The 15,985-nt window shown below is 32.5% G+C and overlaps 1 long non-coding RNA gene across 1 annotated transcript; it reads right to left on the bottom strand.

Annotated features, from left to right (window-relative positions):
- Nucleotides 1-1,817: 1,817 nt before the first annotated feature.
- On the bottom strand, nt 1,818-14,691 carry LOC130666791 (uncharacterized). Its single transcript, XR_008989751.1, has 3 exons — nt 14,440-14,691; nt 8,237-8,445; nt 1,818-1,958 (listed from the first exon to the last, which is right to left on the bottom strand). It is a non-coding gene; the product is annotated as an uncharacterized LOC130666791 (long non-coding RNA).
- Between the last annotated feature and the right edge of the window lie 1,294 nt (nt 14,692-15,985).

Here is a 15,985-nt window from a genome sequence, read left to right as displayed (position 1 = left end):
TCTTTCAATCTTACGTAGCACAACTAAACTTCGTTGTTACTGTCGGTTGCATAGCCTAGTCGTTAAAGCATCGATCTCTCGCACGGAATTTCCCGGGTTCGAATCCTACTAAAGCGGGTGCGGTCATTAATAAGTCTAGTGTTTTTTCTCTGAATTAAAAATTTCCAATTCAATTAGGAATTTAATTATTCGCATATCTAATAATCTCTGCGTCGCCAAAATAATTAAAAAAAAAAAAATTTTTTTTTCTTCTACTTTTGTCAAAATTTCTATGCATAGTCATGTCAAGTCCTATATGACCATATCAAGCTATGTACGGTCGTACATGGCCATACCTGGCTAATTTACTTATATGGCTATGTATGGCTATGTATGGTCATTTATGTTTAAACACGGTCATGTCTAATTCCATATGGGCATATATGGCAGATTTCCTTATGGGAGCATTCATATATGGCCATGTATGATTCATTTTTCACGGGCTGTTCGTGTCTATTTATTTTTATCTATATATATATATATAGAGACAAATCGCTTTTTCTCTTTGCGATTTTCACCAGTAGCCGTCAGAATTCGCGGGTTGAACCCTGGCTTAGGCTGGCCTCTAACAAATTTTTATTTTACTGAGACATAGCAATGGGCTTGGATTCTTGCAAAGCAAGGATCCACACTTATTTAAACACGGCAATGTATGTAAAAAAACTCACCAACTTACCTCACGGCTTATGACTTATCAATTATTATTATCGAGGGTCAAATTATCATTTATAACTTAATTAATAATACTTTTGTTGAACTATTTAGAGATGTTACCAGTAAAATAGGATATGAATAGAGTGAAGGAATTAATGAGGAAAGTATGGATTTATTGGCAATTATAATAATGTTCAGTTACTTACAATAGACGTTTCCGCAAAATACAATATTAAGATAGTCCTGGTATGAAAACTGGATATTTGGCAATTTTTCACGTGGCGCAGCTTAATTTTAATACACTGAAGAGTTGGTATGACTTTAAGTACATTGTATTATATTATATTATGATTTATTCAGAAAAAATGACATTAAATGTTATTTTTCATACTTTTTGACGTCGATATCGTTTGAACTAGAGAACCGATTCTAATTTTCGAAGTAGCACTCGGTGCGTTTTATCGAGTTCTAGAGCTGATTAGATTTTGAAAGTGTTTGATTTAGTCGTTGCAAAGATATTCGTGAAAAACCGATTTTAATATTTCTTTCTCCGATGATATCTTTTGAACGAATAAACTGATTGAGATGATTAAGGCGGCGATCGAAGTTTTATTGAGTTATAGAGTTGATTCGATTTTGAAGTCGATCGTTTGAACCGTTTCTGAGAAATTAAAAAAAAACTAGAAAACAATTTTTTTTTCACCTAATCATATATAATTATATTCGAGTCTTTATATTTATTGATTTTAAATATGTATTTTGCTGAATTTACTTGGTCTATCTAAATAGAATAATAACATCAGTTTTATTCGATTAAAAAAAGCTTCTAAAACGAATACATTCTCATGCATAGAAAGTGTGACGACAAAGGTCTGTATTCAAATTTGCGGAACTTTTGTTTTTCTTTGTATCCTATAAGTGGAGGTCCAGCCAAAAGCTAATTGTTTATAGTGATTTTAATATTTGAATGACTTTTGGTATCGGTCTTGCTTTATTGAATTTACCCGACATTTACCAAGGTATTTTATAGAAAATCTTCGGTCATTTTAGTGACATGTGCACAATTACTGTTCAGTAAGGTCATAAATATTATTAAAAACATATCTATTTATCATAATACTTGCAGTAATACTTATGATATGAAATTTTGAAATAAGTGGTATGTAATAAGAGTTATTTCTACTGTATGGCAACCGGAAAAGCGTTGGGTCATCAAGACATTCAAATTCACAACACCGTTCACCTACCCGGAATTTCTTGCATGTCTGAAAAATATAAGAAAATTCAAGATCAAATAATTGTCAATTTTTTTATGCAAACCAAAAACAAAAAATCTGGGCATCGGTTGGCCCTGCAGGCCAGCCCCCAAACTTCCCGCTGTTTTCAAGCTCCTTGAGCTCGTAAACGTTATTGTGAAAACATTTTCGAGCTCTTCGAGCTCGAAAATACGTTTGTATTCCATTGTTTTCGAATAAACCGTTTTTTACCAATTCTTTCTTCCACGACATCCCGCGAACGAATTAACCGATTGAGACAGTTGAGGTGGCAATCGAAAACTTTCATCGAGTTCTAGAGCTGATTCGATTTTTAAATTGATTGATTCGATAGTTTCCGAAATATTCACGAAAAACGAAAAAAAAACGATTTTTTTTCATTCTTTCGTCGACGATATCTCTCGAACGGATTATCCGATAAAGACGGTTGAGGTGGCAATCGGCGCGTTTTATTGAGGTCTAGAGCTGATAAAATTTTGGGATTGATTGGTTTAGTCGTTTCGACGATATTTGCAAAAAACCGTTTTCTACTGTTTCTTTCGTCGACGATATCTTTTGAACGGATTATCTGATTGAGACGTTCTTGGTGGCAATCGAAAGCTTTTATCGAGTTCTAGAGCTGATTAGATTTTGGAATTGATCGATCCAACAGTTTTCATAATATCCAAAAAAATGAAAAAAAAAAGTTTTTTTTTTTCGTATTTTTTAAATATCTCAGAGTTTATTTGACTAAATTGTCTAAAATTTTTTTGAAAATCTAAGTTCAGAAAATATCTTTCGAATGTCGCAAGAACCATCTGAATCGGTTCATTCATCAAAAAGATATGAGAGGTTTACATCCACACACGCACACACATATACATACAGACACACATCGCTCTGAAAATATCAGAATAGCATCCTAGCACCTTCAAATGTCGACATATGATGAAAACCCGGTTTTTGAAAATCGGGTTGAAACCAATAACTTCCCAAATTTTTTGTAAATCGTCGATTTTCTCAGCGGGAAGTTAAAAAAAGGCCATTCGGCAGCCGAAATGGAAGTTAGATTTTCCAATTAACCTATATAAAAAGATTCATATGTACGGGGCATTCAACGCCAAATCGACTACCTTTGAACCCGACCCCTTTAGATTTGGCTGAAAATTTTTTCTCTTCTCTACCCCATCAAAAACATTTTTCATAATTTTTTCAAATTTTTTCACCCAACCAAAAAAAAGTTATAAATTTTTGAAAAAAATGGCTTTTTTTATTTTAAATAGCTATAACTTTTTCAAAATTCGACTGATTGGGACGTTTTTTTTATTCAAAATTTTTGTTTTTAGATGTGCTTTTCGAAAAAAAATACAAAAAAATTATTGCAACCTATCTTCATTGTTTTTCTGTAGATTGTTGGAAAAAATCAAAAATTTTTTGTATTAGTATCAGTTGATACAAATTTTTATATTAGAATTTTGATTAATAATTTCTGATTTTCGCAAGCTTGCTGGTGAAATGGTGACTATAATTCCTATTTTTTGAAATATAAATATTTCTATCATTCAGCGCTTAATTAGCACGGGATTATTCAGTTGTTGCATTATACATTCGATTTTTATTTTTATTGCTTTGCAAGCATATCATTACGATAGCAATGCAATGTAAAGCGATCGATTGCGGTGCATATTAAAGAGCACCTAATTTATAAATTCTATACTTAATAGCACCTAATGTCAGCAATTTTTAAACGCAATTTTCAGACGTTGCATTGCTAGTTTCTCAGAGCTATCATGTTAAACGTCTAAATAATCATGAATATAAGTTTTTATGTGACAATTCAAATTAATTAAACACATCCAATATTATTATTTAAGAGTGCAAATTATATTAATTCTACACCGATATTCTAATTCTTAACTTACATAAGGTGGAATACAATATATTGCCTGACACCACATAGGCTCGGAATGATAACATACACATAGGCTGCACACTGCAGGACCAGGTACATATAATAATCCATGTATTACCGTACCTCCTTTAAAATCAGTACAGTTCTCCTCTAGTGCAGCTGAAAAAAAAATGTTTCTTATATTAGGAATATTGATTACTTATATCGAAGTATCTATAGCCACCAGTCACGGATCGATTCGGAACTGTAATAACGCACAAATGGTGGCGCTAAAATCTGCCGTTCCGTGACTGGAAGAGTTTAAGACACTGACTAATTGGAAGAGGAGGCTATAATTTTCTGTTCCGTGACCGTAAGTTAGAGGAACGCACTCGTTAGAGGGGCCTATAATTTTCTGGTTCCTGACTGTGAGGGGTAGAGACACGGACTAGTTGAAAGAGGGGGCTATAGTTTTTGTTCCGTGATTGTAAGAGTTACAGACAAAGGCTAGTTAGAAGAGGGGGCTATAATTTTCTGTTTCGTGACTGCAAGAGGTACAGTCATAAACTAGTTACAAGAGGGGACTATCATTATCTGTTCCGTGACCGTAAGAGTTACAGACTCTGACTAGTTGAAAAAGGGGGCTATTATTTTCTGTTCTGTTACTGTAAGAGTTACATACACGGACTACTTAAAAGAGAAGTCTAAATGTTTAATTTCCCTCTATACATTTAACACTTATAGTAGGTAACATCTGTTCTTCAGTGGCATAAGAATGACCTAATTTTACAATATTGAAGTTAATGAATACATCTAGTTGATCACATAAACAACTATAATAAAATAACTAAATTGAGCCTCTGTTATTTTTATTGTTGTGTAACGTTCTCTTTTTTTGAATTTTTCGTTGGTTTATAAGTAAATATGAATAAAATTCACGAGAAGAATCAAGCAACAAAAATTAATAAACATTAGACTTAGGCTTTATACCGACTTCATTGAATGAATTGTTTATAGTAACAGAATTATAATAATAAATTGATTGATTTCATTTAAATGTGTTATTCATGCGGATATCTTGATAAACATTCTATCATGAAATATCGAATATACAAATCAAATAATGATCTCAAGACGTACATACCAGAATGAAACATCTATTTCATAAGGATTAAGGGAAACTATTAGTGTGGTCTCCTGAAAAAAGATGATTTTTGCAATTTGTTTTAAAGAAAAATACTGCATGGAATGTTTTGTTGTTTCAAGGATATATTTATGGATATATTGTTACGTTGTCGCTGCACGATGTTGATGTTGAGCTCAGCTAGTTCCGTAGTATTTCTAGGTATTGGGTTCTCGACAGCAAATCACCTCACGGTGACCCGAAATAACTGGTGTTGTATTTAGATATAACAATAACTTTATTCACAATTGATAGTTATAGAATTTAAAAGTTGAAAGTATACACTTATTATACAAATGATATATGTTCAATAGTCAAACTTACAGAAGGTATGACTATGCACTTGATAGTTTGATAAGTTCTGATGTCAAAGATCTGGCGTAAGTATTTCTAAACTGAGAGTATCAAAATCTGTTCTAAACGTTTAAGTGTAAATGTCTGCGTTAAGAGAGAGCGTTCAGAGAGATCCCTGCACTGAGAGCGAGGGTTTTTATAAGGTATTCTAATCACCAAAAATAGTGGGATTGAGAGATATTAAGCGGGGTTAAATTGTTGATCTGAGTTCGCACTCATTGGTCATTGAACTCGTCATTGCTTATTAGTGCGAGGCGGTTGGGCATGAGACCCATGCGTCGAGCGCAAGAAGGGATTTAATCCTCGGCTGATGTAAATTTATGAGAGAAGTTTTTTATTTGAAAGTCTAAGTCCATTTTCATATCATCTGCGTTTGTTACAAATTATTACTAATAGTTTATACAGCTGTGTTTTAAAATGATTAAATTATCTCTAGTTGAATATACTTGAAGATTAAAATGAAAAATGTTCTCATACGTGGGATTAAGTATATCCGGTGATAGTTTATTATTTGATTATTGATTTGGAAAAATACACGTATGTTAAAGATATTCTTATGTTATACAATTCAAATGATGGAGTAATTCTTATGATATATAATATTCTTACGTTACTATAATTATCTTCTTAAGGTACTCTAATTGTTGGTCATTAGGGTGCCTTATTTTGGAAATACACTGATCACAAAAATTAGGGGATAGAAAAAAAATCCTAAATTTTTAGGTGATTTTCAACATGCTGTAACTCGGTGAAAAATGGTCGTAGAAGAAAATTAAAAAAAGCAAATCGTAGCCTCAAGTTTCTAGTTTTCAGATCTGGACCTCAATTTTTTTTATCATATACGGTTCCGGAGTAATCATAAGAAAACAAACAAAAAACCAACGAGAATGAAAGCAGGATTTTAAAAACTGGAAAATATTCTCTATGAGGCAAAATTAGTGGCTTTTGATAGAAAAAATTTTTTTAAAGCGATATTGTTTAGTAAAAAACAGGTCAAAATTCACAAATTTAAGGATATTCGGAAATCTTGCTATAACTTTGGATATAACAGATGAACAAAGGATATCTTCGTTTTTTTTTTAACCTCAAAGTGCCCTGAAAAAACCCTGAAAATTTCAAATCGCTGCGATTTTTCTTTCTTAGTGCCCCGAAGCTTTAAATTTATCGATTTTGTCAAAAATCACCATAATTGGTAGTTTCTCGGTTTTTGTTCATTTTTTCGATTTGAAAATGTTTTTTTTACCGATAATCTTCATTTCTTTGATCGAAAAGATTGATTATTTGATGCCGTAAGATGGACGGTAGTGATTTAGGGTTCATCCAGGTCATAAGGTACCTGGTAGGGTACTCTTATGCACCGTAAAGGTATCGGTCTTTGAGAGCTTGGGTTCGAACCCAACTCGAAATCATCGAATGCTCCTGCCTTTCTCGATTCTAAATTGAAGATTCAATAAGTTAAATAATTTTTTTTTTTTTTTTTTTTTTTTTATCACGTATTGTTTATAAAAAAAAAAACAAAAAAAAAAAAATTATTATTATTATTTGAAATGTTTTATTATAGTTGTCCCGATGAAAACTTGGGATTTTTTTCCCACCAGTTTCTTCCCCCACCACTACAATATTAGAATGGGCGCATGCGTCATTAAATGTGCGCATGTGCCAAACCAACTTTTGAAGGGTGGGGGAAGAAATCGTGGTGGGAAAAATTCCCAGGCTTTCATCGGGAAGACTATATGTGAAATTTGTGTTTTTGGCGAGTTTTTGACAGGTATCTATATGGTCGAAATTTGTCCGAAAGACACTTCCCAGACACATTCTAGACACTTTCCGATGGAGAACTTTAGATAGTCGATTTGACAAAAAATTATATAGGTAATGTACCAAACTAACCTTCACGTAAACAAAGTATAGGAAATTTAATTAGTATGATCATAATTGTAATCACTATTACGATGGCAAGCCCAGTTATAATTATAGGAGGTACAGGTACGTTTGAAACATCATAAATGATAAAAGAAATCCTTCTAAAATATAAAATAGCTGTGAAATTTACAGGTTATTTTCATCACAATAAAATACAACAGACGAAATTGGATTATAATGGGAAATGCTTAAGTTATGTGGAATAAAAAACCATATTCCCAACATTTTTTGTTCCATCCGATTATTCAAACTGCAAGTATGTGAAACTTGCAAAACATTCATTTGGAGCCTAAACTTTTACGGGTGGTTTCACCCACTAGATATGTTTTTTTGCCGATAGAAAAAATACGTGTCTCATAGATTTCGACAGAGAATAACATTTTTCACTTATATCGAAATTAGAGGGAGACACCTGGGGATATTTCTTTGTTAGATAACCTGATGTTTGGGTAATCGGCAATTCTACGTCTAGGTGGTCACTTGGTTTTCTCGGCTTCGTCTCTAGGCGTCTCCCGGTTCTCTCTCTGTCATCTCCGCTCCTGTCGCGTTTATATCAATTACACTCAATTATCTTTGACTGTTATTGGATAATTTTACCCTTACATAATTATGATTAGAACTAGCGTACGAGTCTTTTCAATTAGCGCGCCCGGCGACAAATCGAAAAACTTATTTGCATGATCGTTGGGGGTTCCAGATTGGGTAAGTGACCATCAGTGAAAAATCACGATGTTGGTAGATACTGCAACCCTTTTTACCCCGTTACAGAATCGCAAGTAAATTTCTGACATTTTACGATAGTAGATAAATTATACGTCTTATTACTTATTGATCCAGAATCGAAGTGATTGACCGATAATTTTGGGCGTATGACTAGCCTCGGGGCTTATTCCCCACTTCACCTTTACCCTCTTTTATAATGGTAAATAGTTTACTTACATGATCTCGATAAAATATTTAAGAAGATGGCCAACAAGGAAACTTGGAGTACGCTGTCAAACTTGAGCATTTTAATTATCGAATTCCCGGAAACTTCAGAAGAATTAATTCATTATTTTGGTGATGTCAATTTTATTTTTAGATTCATCTAATGCAATTTAGATGAACAAAGTCACGCTAAAACAGGCGTTCCGGGCAGACATAGAATTCTGTAAATATTAATTATTGTTGGAGTAAAAAACAGTCAATATCTATAGGATGGAATGATTTGGACTAATTAAAATTGGTATTATTCAAAACATTAAAATTTTAATTTAAGATTCTTAAAGCACTTATTTTTGACTAGCAGTAGACGGAAAAAAAATTCCAGGTAAGCTTACGATGCTATTGTCGTAATTTTTATTAGTAAACATTAAAATGCTGGATTATACCTTTAAAATCATAACTTTTGTAGCATAGCAATTTGATTTTTAATTAAAATAATACAATTTAATTGGAAACAATCGTTCGGATGGGAGTAGGTTTTGAACACTCCCTAGCAGACCTGAGTTACCGTAAATTCACGGTATTTTTACCGTAAATCTACCGTAGAATACCGGAAAATTCGAGTAGATTTACCGTAAATTACGGTAAACCCATCGTAAATTACGGCAAACCCATCGTAAATTGCGGTAAATCCACCGTAATTTACGGTAAATCGGTACTTTACGGTGGATTACCGTAAATTACGGCGGGTATACCGTAAATTTACCGTCGAATACGATAAATCTACCGTAAAAAAATTCGGGTGGATTACCGAATTTCCGTAATTTACGGTGGATTACCGTATTTCCGTATTTTACGGTAAATCCACCGTAAATGACGATAAATCGACGGTAAATTACGGTAAATCCACCGTAATTTACGGTAAATCGGTATTTTACGGTGGATTACCGTAATTTACGGCGGATTTACCGTAATTTGGGTCCGTTAGGGCTGGACCTTTTGATCACGAAATAACTGACGTTTTTGACCATTAGTCAGAGTAGGACTTACAAAATCGAGTGTAGAGATTCATACGAACAATTTTTATGTACCTAACAAACTACACAGCACTCCCTATCATTGATTTAGAATATAAGACTTAATAGTTAGCTACGCGAGGAGAAAGGGTGAAAATATGCGTATAAACAAAATAGTAAGATAAAATTTTCAATATGATTTAAGATAATATCCAAAACAATAAAACCTATAATATAAGAGACGTCAAACCAAACTACTCCTGACATGATTGGCTAAGAACTTAACAGAGCATAGAAACTTTGAAATGGAAGATTCCGCACTCTACTATAATTCACAATTACTAATATTTGTCCGAATATCATTCTTAACGAGAGTCAGCGGGAGCGTCAAAGATAAAAATAGTACAATCTTAAATTATGGGACCTACAGGCTTGAACCTTGAAGCAAAAATTCCTGTTATTTAAAGGAAACCGCCATTACCGATATTTTTTTGAACATTCACTCCGACAGGGATCGAAGAGCTTGTCAATGATGACGGTGCTCCGTTTTTAAACTACGAGACTTACAGACTTCCCCACTAGAAATTATTCCCAAGCATACATTAGGACCCTATCGGGTATTGATGGGGCAAGCCCGATAGGGTTATCTCGATTGGGATATGATTGGGAGCATGTTGGGAAAACCCAATGCTAAAATTAATAATTCGATAATGGGTTTGCTCGATTGGAATGTTTTTGGGAACTTGTCAGGATGACCCAACGTCAAAATAAATAACTTGCTGTTAGACTTACGCGATTGGGAAACAATCCCTGATTAAACAACTGGATTCGATCGAATTAAACAGAATTAAATTTTTAATTCTATTTAATTCAGATAAATTCTGTTAATTCGATACCTAACTTAAAAATGAATTCTGCCTAATTCGGCAGGAAAACCAGAATTTGTCCAAATTAAAACGAATTTAAATAATTCTATTCGGTTAAATTCTGATTAATTCGAAAATAATTCTCCAATTTCTGGTTCTGAATCCGAATTAAACTGAATTAAAACGAATTTGAAATTTTTAATTCGGTTTTATTCTGTTTAATTCAAATTCAAATTTTCCATTCAGTTGAATTCTGTTTTGCAGAATTCGACAGAATATAAGAGAATTAAAATTTTTGATTTCGTCGAATTCAGTTGTTTAATCAGGGATTGGGAACCTGTTGGGAAAACCTAATGCTAAAATTAATTATTCGATAATGGGTTTACTCGATTGGGATATTTTTGGGAACTTGTTGGGACGACCCAACGTCAAAATTAATAACTTGCTGTTGGTCTTACCCAATTGGGGAATAATTGGGAAGATACCGTAACTTATTATCCGAAGACAAAATATCCGCGAAAAAATATCCGAAGACATTTTATTCGATAAACAAAATATCCCCGGACTAAATATCCAAGAGACAAAAAATCCACGACAAAATATCTTATAATATACATACTTTTAATATTAAACATTAAACAAATAATTTTATTCCAATGAAAAATGAATTTATTTATTCTATATTATAATATTTTTATAAAATTAATTAACATAAACTAACTATTTATGAGGAAATATTCAAAATTTAACACAAATAATAATTAAACACAATTGATTGATAATATTGATGCAATGTTTTTTAAATATCCCATTTAATGTTGCCCTCGCAGATTTGAATCACGGTAGAAACACGGTGGGTTTGTTCCATTTTACTGTGATTACGCGTTGTATCAACCGTAATTCCACGGTGGCTTTATCACCGTGTATACACGGTGTTTCCACTGTGATTACGCGGTAGATACACCGTGGAACCACGGTGGTGAAATAGCACAAAGCCACCGTGGAATCACGGTGGATACACCGCGTAATCACAGTGGAAACACCGTGTATACACAGTGGTCAAGCCATCGTGGAATCACGGTAGATACACCGCGTAATCACAGTGCCTACACTGTGTATACCCGGTGGTGAAATGGAACAAACCCACCGTGTAACCACGGTGGATCCACGGTGTTTACACTTCCACGGTGTTTCCACCGTGATTCAAATCTGCGAGGGATAGATTAATCTATTTGACTCTAATAGCAAGTTTTTTTATCGTTTTTACATTATTTGTTCCCTGATCGAAAACTGTCGCAACAGAAGTTAGTCCATTATCGATCAGTTTATTAAATATTAATTTGACAAATTGTGGCAGAAATCATTGTCAGTGATCAAAATCAAGATTTGAATGAGTTTTGACTTAGGTCAGAGCAATAATATATGAAATATCCGAGAAAAGTATTAAAGACTGGGTTTTTTCAATTTTTTGCTGACAATATGATTAAAACTATAGAACAATTTAGATGACATTATATGATGATCGAAAGAGATTATGAAGAGAAAGAATTGATATGATTTCAGACACATTTTAGCACATTATATTTTGATTTATCCGGAAAAAATAACATTTTATGTTATTATTTTAACTTTTCAGAGTCAATATCTTTTGAACTAATTAATCGATTTTGATGTTTGAGGTGACAATCGGCGCGTTTTATTGAATTCTAGAGCTGATTGAAATTTGAAATCTATCGGTTCAGCCGTTTCGAAGATATTTGGAAAAACCCGTTTTTCACCATTTCTTTCTCCAACGATACCTCCCGAACAAAGTAACCGATTGAGATCGTTGAGGTCGCATTCGATGCGGCTTATAAAGTTCTAGAGCTGATTAGATTTTGAAGTCAATTGTTCAAGTCGTTTCTAAGAAATCACTAAATAACTAAAAACTACTACTTTTTTCGTAATTTGCCAATATTGTCGAGTCTACTTGATCAAATGATTTGAAATTTTCAGAAGAATTGATGGCCAAGAAGCTCTTTCGATTGCCGCCTTAACCATTCAAATCGGTTTATTAGTTTAAAGTTATAGACCGGTCACACACACACACACACACACACACACACACACACACACACACACACACACACACACACACACACACACACACACACACACACACACACACACACACACACACACACACACACACACACAAACACATACATACATACATTTGGATATCATTCTGAAAATAGTCAGAATAGCTTCCTAGGACCTCAAACCGTCAACATCTGATGAAAACTCGATTTTCGAAAATCGGGGTGAAAACAATAACTTTCCGGAATTTTAGAAAATCATAGATTTTCTTATCGGGAAGTTAAAAAAAATCCGCAGACTCGTAGGCTCGATCCCGAGACCTTTGAATTTGAAGTCTGATCTGTTATCCACTGTGCCGATCTCACACTTAAGAGATGACGTTGATTATATTCATTTAGATAAAATTGAACTTAAGAAAATTGAAGACATCAAATAAATGATTGTTTTCTTATTTGTGTTGTATTTAATTATATTATTGTTTATATGGTAACGAGACCAATATTGGTATACCCATTAATAACGAAACAATAAATACTTGTTGTGGTCAATTATATACACTAACGCAAAAAATTTGAGGAACAGAAAAATTATATTAATTTTTTAGTGATTTTTGGAAGGTTGTAACTTTGTGAAAAATGATTGTATCGAGATTTTAAGAAAAGCATTTTTTAGCTTGAAATCTCTTGTTTTGGTGGATTTTTATCAAAATTTTTTAAGAGCTCCAGCTATTGTGCAAACATGAGAAATACCGTGAGACACAAAATTTCTAAAATTTTCTTTTTCCGAAGAGCCCACGGACCGTCGGAAAATTTTTTCAACTGATCCAATGCATTAGTCGTTTAGCAAATTTATTCAGCCACAATTTGACTTTTTTTGTAATCTCGCAGGACGATTTGTCGCAGAGATATCAGCCGTCAAACATAAAATTATCTTTCTGGCTTTGATCATCGATATTTCGAGTACCAATAATCACACAGTAAATTTTTGGGTGGCGTTAAAAACTTGAATAAATTCCCTACAAGTTCCTTTATCATTTTTTGAAAAAAAAAATTTTTTTATTTTTAACATCTATTTGAAGTAAGTACAAAAAAATGACTTTTTTTATTTCTCAGTAAATCAACCGCTACTCTGTAAATATCGATGAAAAGACTAATGTTGCCAGGTAATTTTTTAGCTTAAGGTACCCATAATAACCCTGTGGATTTTCGAATTGATCTATCGAACCGATTTTGGGAATGATCGATCAAAGTTTTGCTAAACAATTAAAGGAACAAGTTTTGTTCCTTTTATTGTGTAATCATAATCAAAATAGAAAAATAATTTTTTTTCGACTTTTCTTAAATTTTCGTGTTAGTTACTCAGCAAGCCTTCAAAAAAACGTAATAACGCAGTAATTTCAGCTTCAATGCTGTCTGGGAAGTTGTACTCGATATTTTCGAATTTTCAATTTCTATTAATTTATTAAGTGATAAACATTTCAACGAGTTTTTTAGCTTTCGGAGAAGTGGACAAGACTTCCTTGAAAGATTTTCATCACTCGAGTTCTATAAATATTAAAAAATTAATTATAAATCTAAAATCCGGAAATTCGGTTATTGCTGCTGATCTTTAAAGACTTCTCTAAGGGCCTGTTTTTCAATTGAAGACGTTTTTAAGACAGAATTAAATCGATATTGCAAGTATATAGTCACATTATGTAGATATACTAGTAAAAATAATTTTATCCTGGTTCTAGAAAAACCCGGATTGAAAAACTGGTCATAAGATGTTGAATTGGGCGTCAAAATCATTGATAGGAACGAACCTGGAGTTCATTGAGGCGTCATATTGTCATCTGGGCTTACGCTAGATTGAAGTAAATTAAAATTAAATAATTCTTATCAAAATTTCATGTGAATTTCTGTTTGATAAATAATTAAGGTGTACGCATAGTGACTTCTAGACCTTCTTTCAATGGTCACATAATCTATTTCATCAACAACTTTAATCTGTAAAGCATGAACCTTTCAAGCATCAGATATAATAAAAAGCTTAGCGGTTCATAAAATCTCCGACTAATCGATAATTTACAGTTATAGTTATCCGTTCAGTTCAAGGCATCTCACTCTAGCAACTCTAGCAACATTATATTTCAAGAGCGAAACATTATTCTATTTAGACAACGAATATCAACAAACAAATTTCTATAATTTATAATTATGAGCAAGGATTGATAAAGATTCAAAAATATGCTTAAAAAATAAGATGAATAACAAACCTTTTGTCTACTCAAATGAATTAATGTTAAATCTCAAATTCATTACGCATTGAATTTCTTGGAAACTATTGTTCACTACTGTTATAGTTATCACTATAATAATATCTTCTACTCATTCATCTAGTCTAACTGATCAAAACGACCAGCTGAGGACATATATTTATGGATAGCAAAATAAGAAATGCGGTCAGAAAAAATAATTTGCTGTAAGTGTGATAGGTTTACAAAAGCTGAAGCATCTTCCGGAGCATGTCTTATTAAATTTTGAAAAAGACTTTGCTATTTCCATGTTGCTCTCTATCATGTATTAAGGTATCTGGATACAAGCGTACCAATGTACGTTTCTATGAAATAAATAAAATGTTAAGTCCTAAGTGGTTACTAGGGTCGATGAGGACGCCACCTCCTAGACAGTAGTCAGTTCGTTGTCACCTATGACCAATTTGAAATTATTTAAATTTGTAAACTTACTTATTGGCGACGATAGATATGATGAGTATTATGATTATTGTCGAATTTATTAAGAATAATTGTGGATAGGAAAACATGTGATTAGTAATACATTTTATCCGGAACTGACTTTTATTATGAGATGTTGATAAATCTGCTCATATAATAAGTTATGGGTTATTGAAATCATACTAACGACTTGTTGATACTAATCGTATAAAAATTTAACAATTGTTTGATTTAGCAGTAATATAAGATAATAGTATTTTGAAAGCCCGATGAAAAAAGATTTTATACAATTGTATAGAATTATATATCAATTATATATAGACTATATATTAGGGTGATCCAAAAAATAACAAATTTTTTTTTTTTCTTCCAAACAGGTTCAAAAGTTTCATTTAGATAAAAAAAGACGCCTGTGAAAATTAGAGCTCTTAATATCAACATTAAGAGGTTCCTCATCGCACTTTTCTATTTCCCATAAGAATAACATGGGAAAAATTTTTTTTACGTCTTCTGATTTTTATAAGTAGCTAACGATGTGTCATAGGAATAAATGGCAGGCATATTTTTGTAGGAAATTGAATGCTCTACAAAAAAAGATTCTTATCATTTTTTGAGGAATCTATTTGTTCCAAAGTTATTTGAGGTTGAAGTCGAATTCATATTAAATTTTCAGATTTTCTACTTTTCCGGCGAAACTATCAGACTTATTACAAAATGTCATCAGACCTTTTTTGTAGATAATTTTATTCCCTAGAAGTTATTTTAAATAAAGTTTTTTCGAATTCCGCATTGTTTTCTAGTTATTTTTATTTTAATGTCATGCTCTTAAAATCGATCAAAAGACTATTTTTTTATGAGCATGACATTAAAATAAAAAAAACTAGAAAACAATGCGGAATTCGAAAAAACTTTATTTAAAATAACTTCTAGGGAATAAAATTATCTACAAAAAAGGTCTGATGACATTTTGTAATAAGTCTGATAGTTTCGCCGGAAAAGTAGAAAATCTGAAAATTTAATATGAATTCGACTTCAACCTCAAATAACTTTGGAACAAATAGATTCCTCAAAAAATGATAAGAATCTT

The sequence above is a fragment of the Microplitis mediator genome, chromosome 4, assembly GCF_029852145.1.
Source record: "Microplitis mediator isolate UGA2020A chromosome 4, iyMicMedi2.1, whole genome shotgun sequence".
In the NCBI taxonomy this organism is placed as follows: Eukaryota; Metazoa; Arthropoda; class Insecta; order Hymenoptera; family Braconidae; genus Microplitis; species Microplitis mediator.
This window is presented reverse-complemented; position numbering and strand designations above follow the sequence as displayed.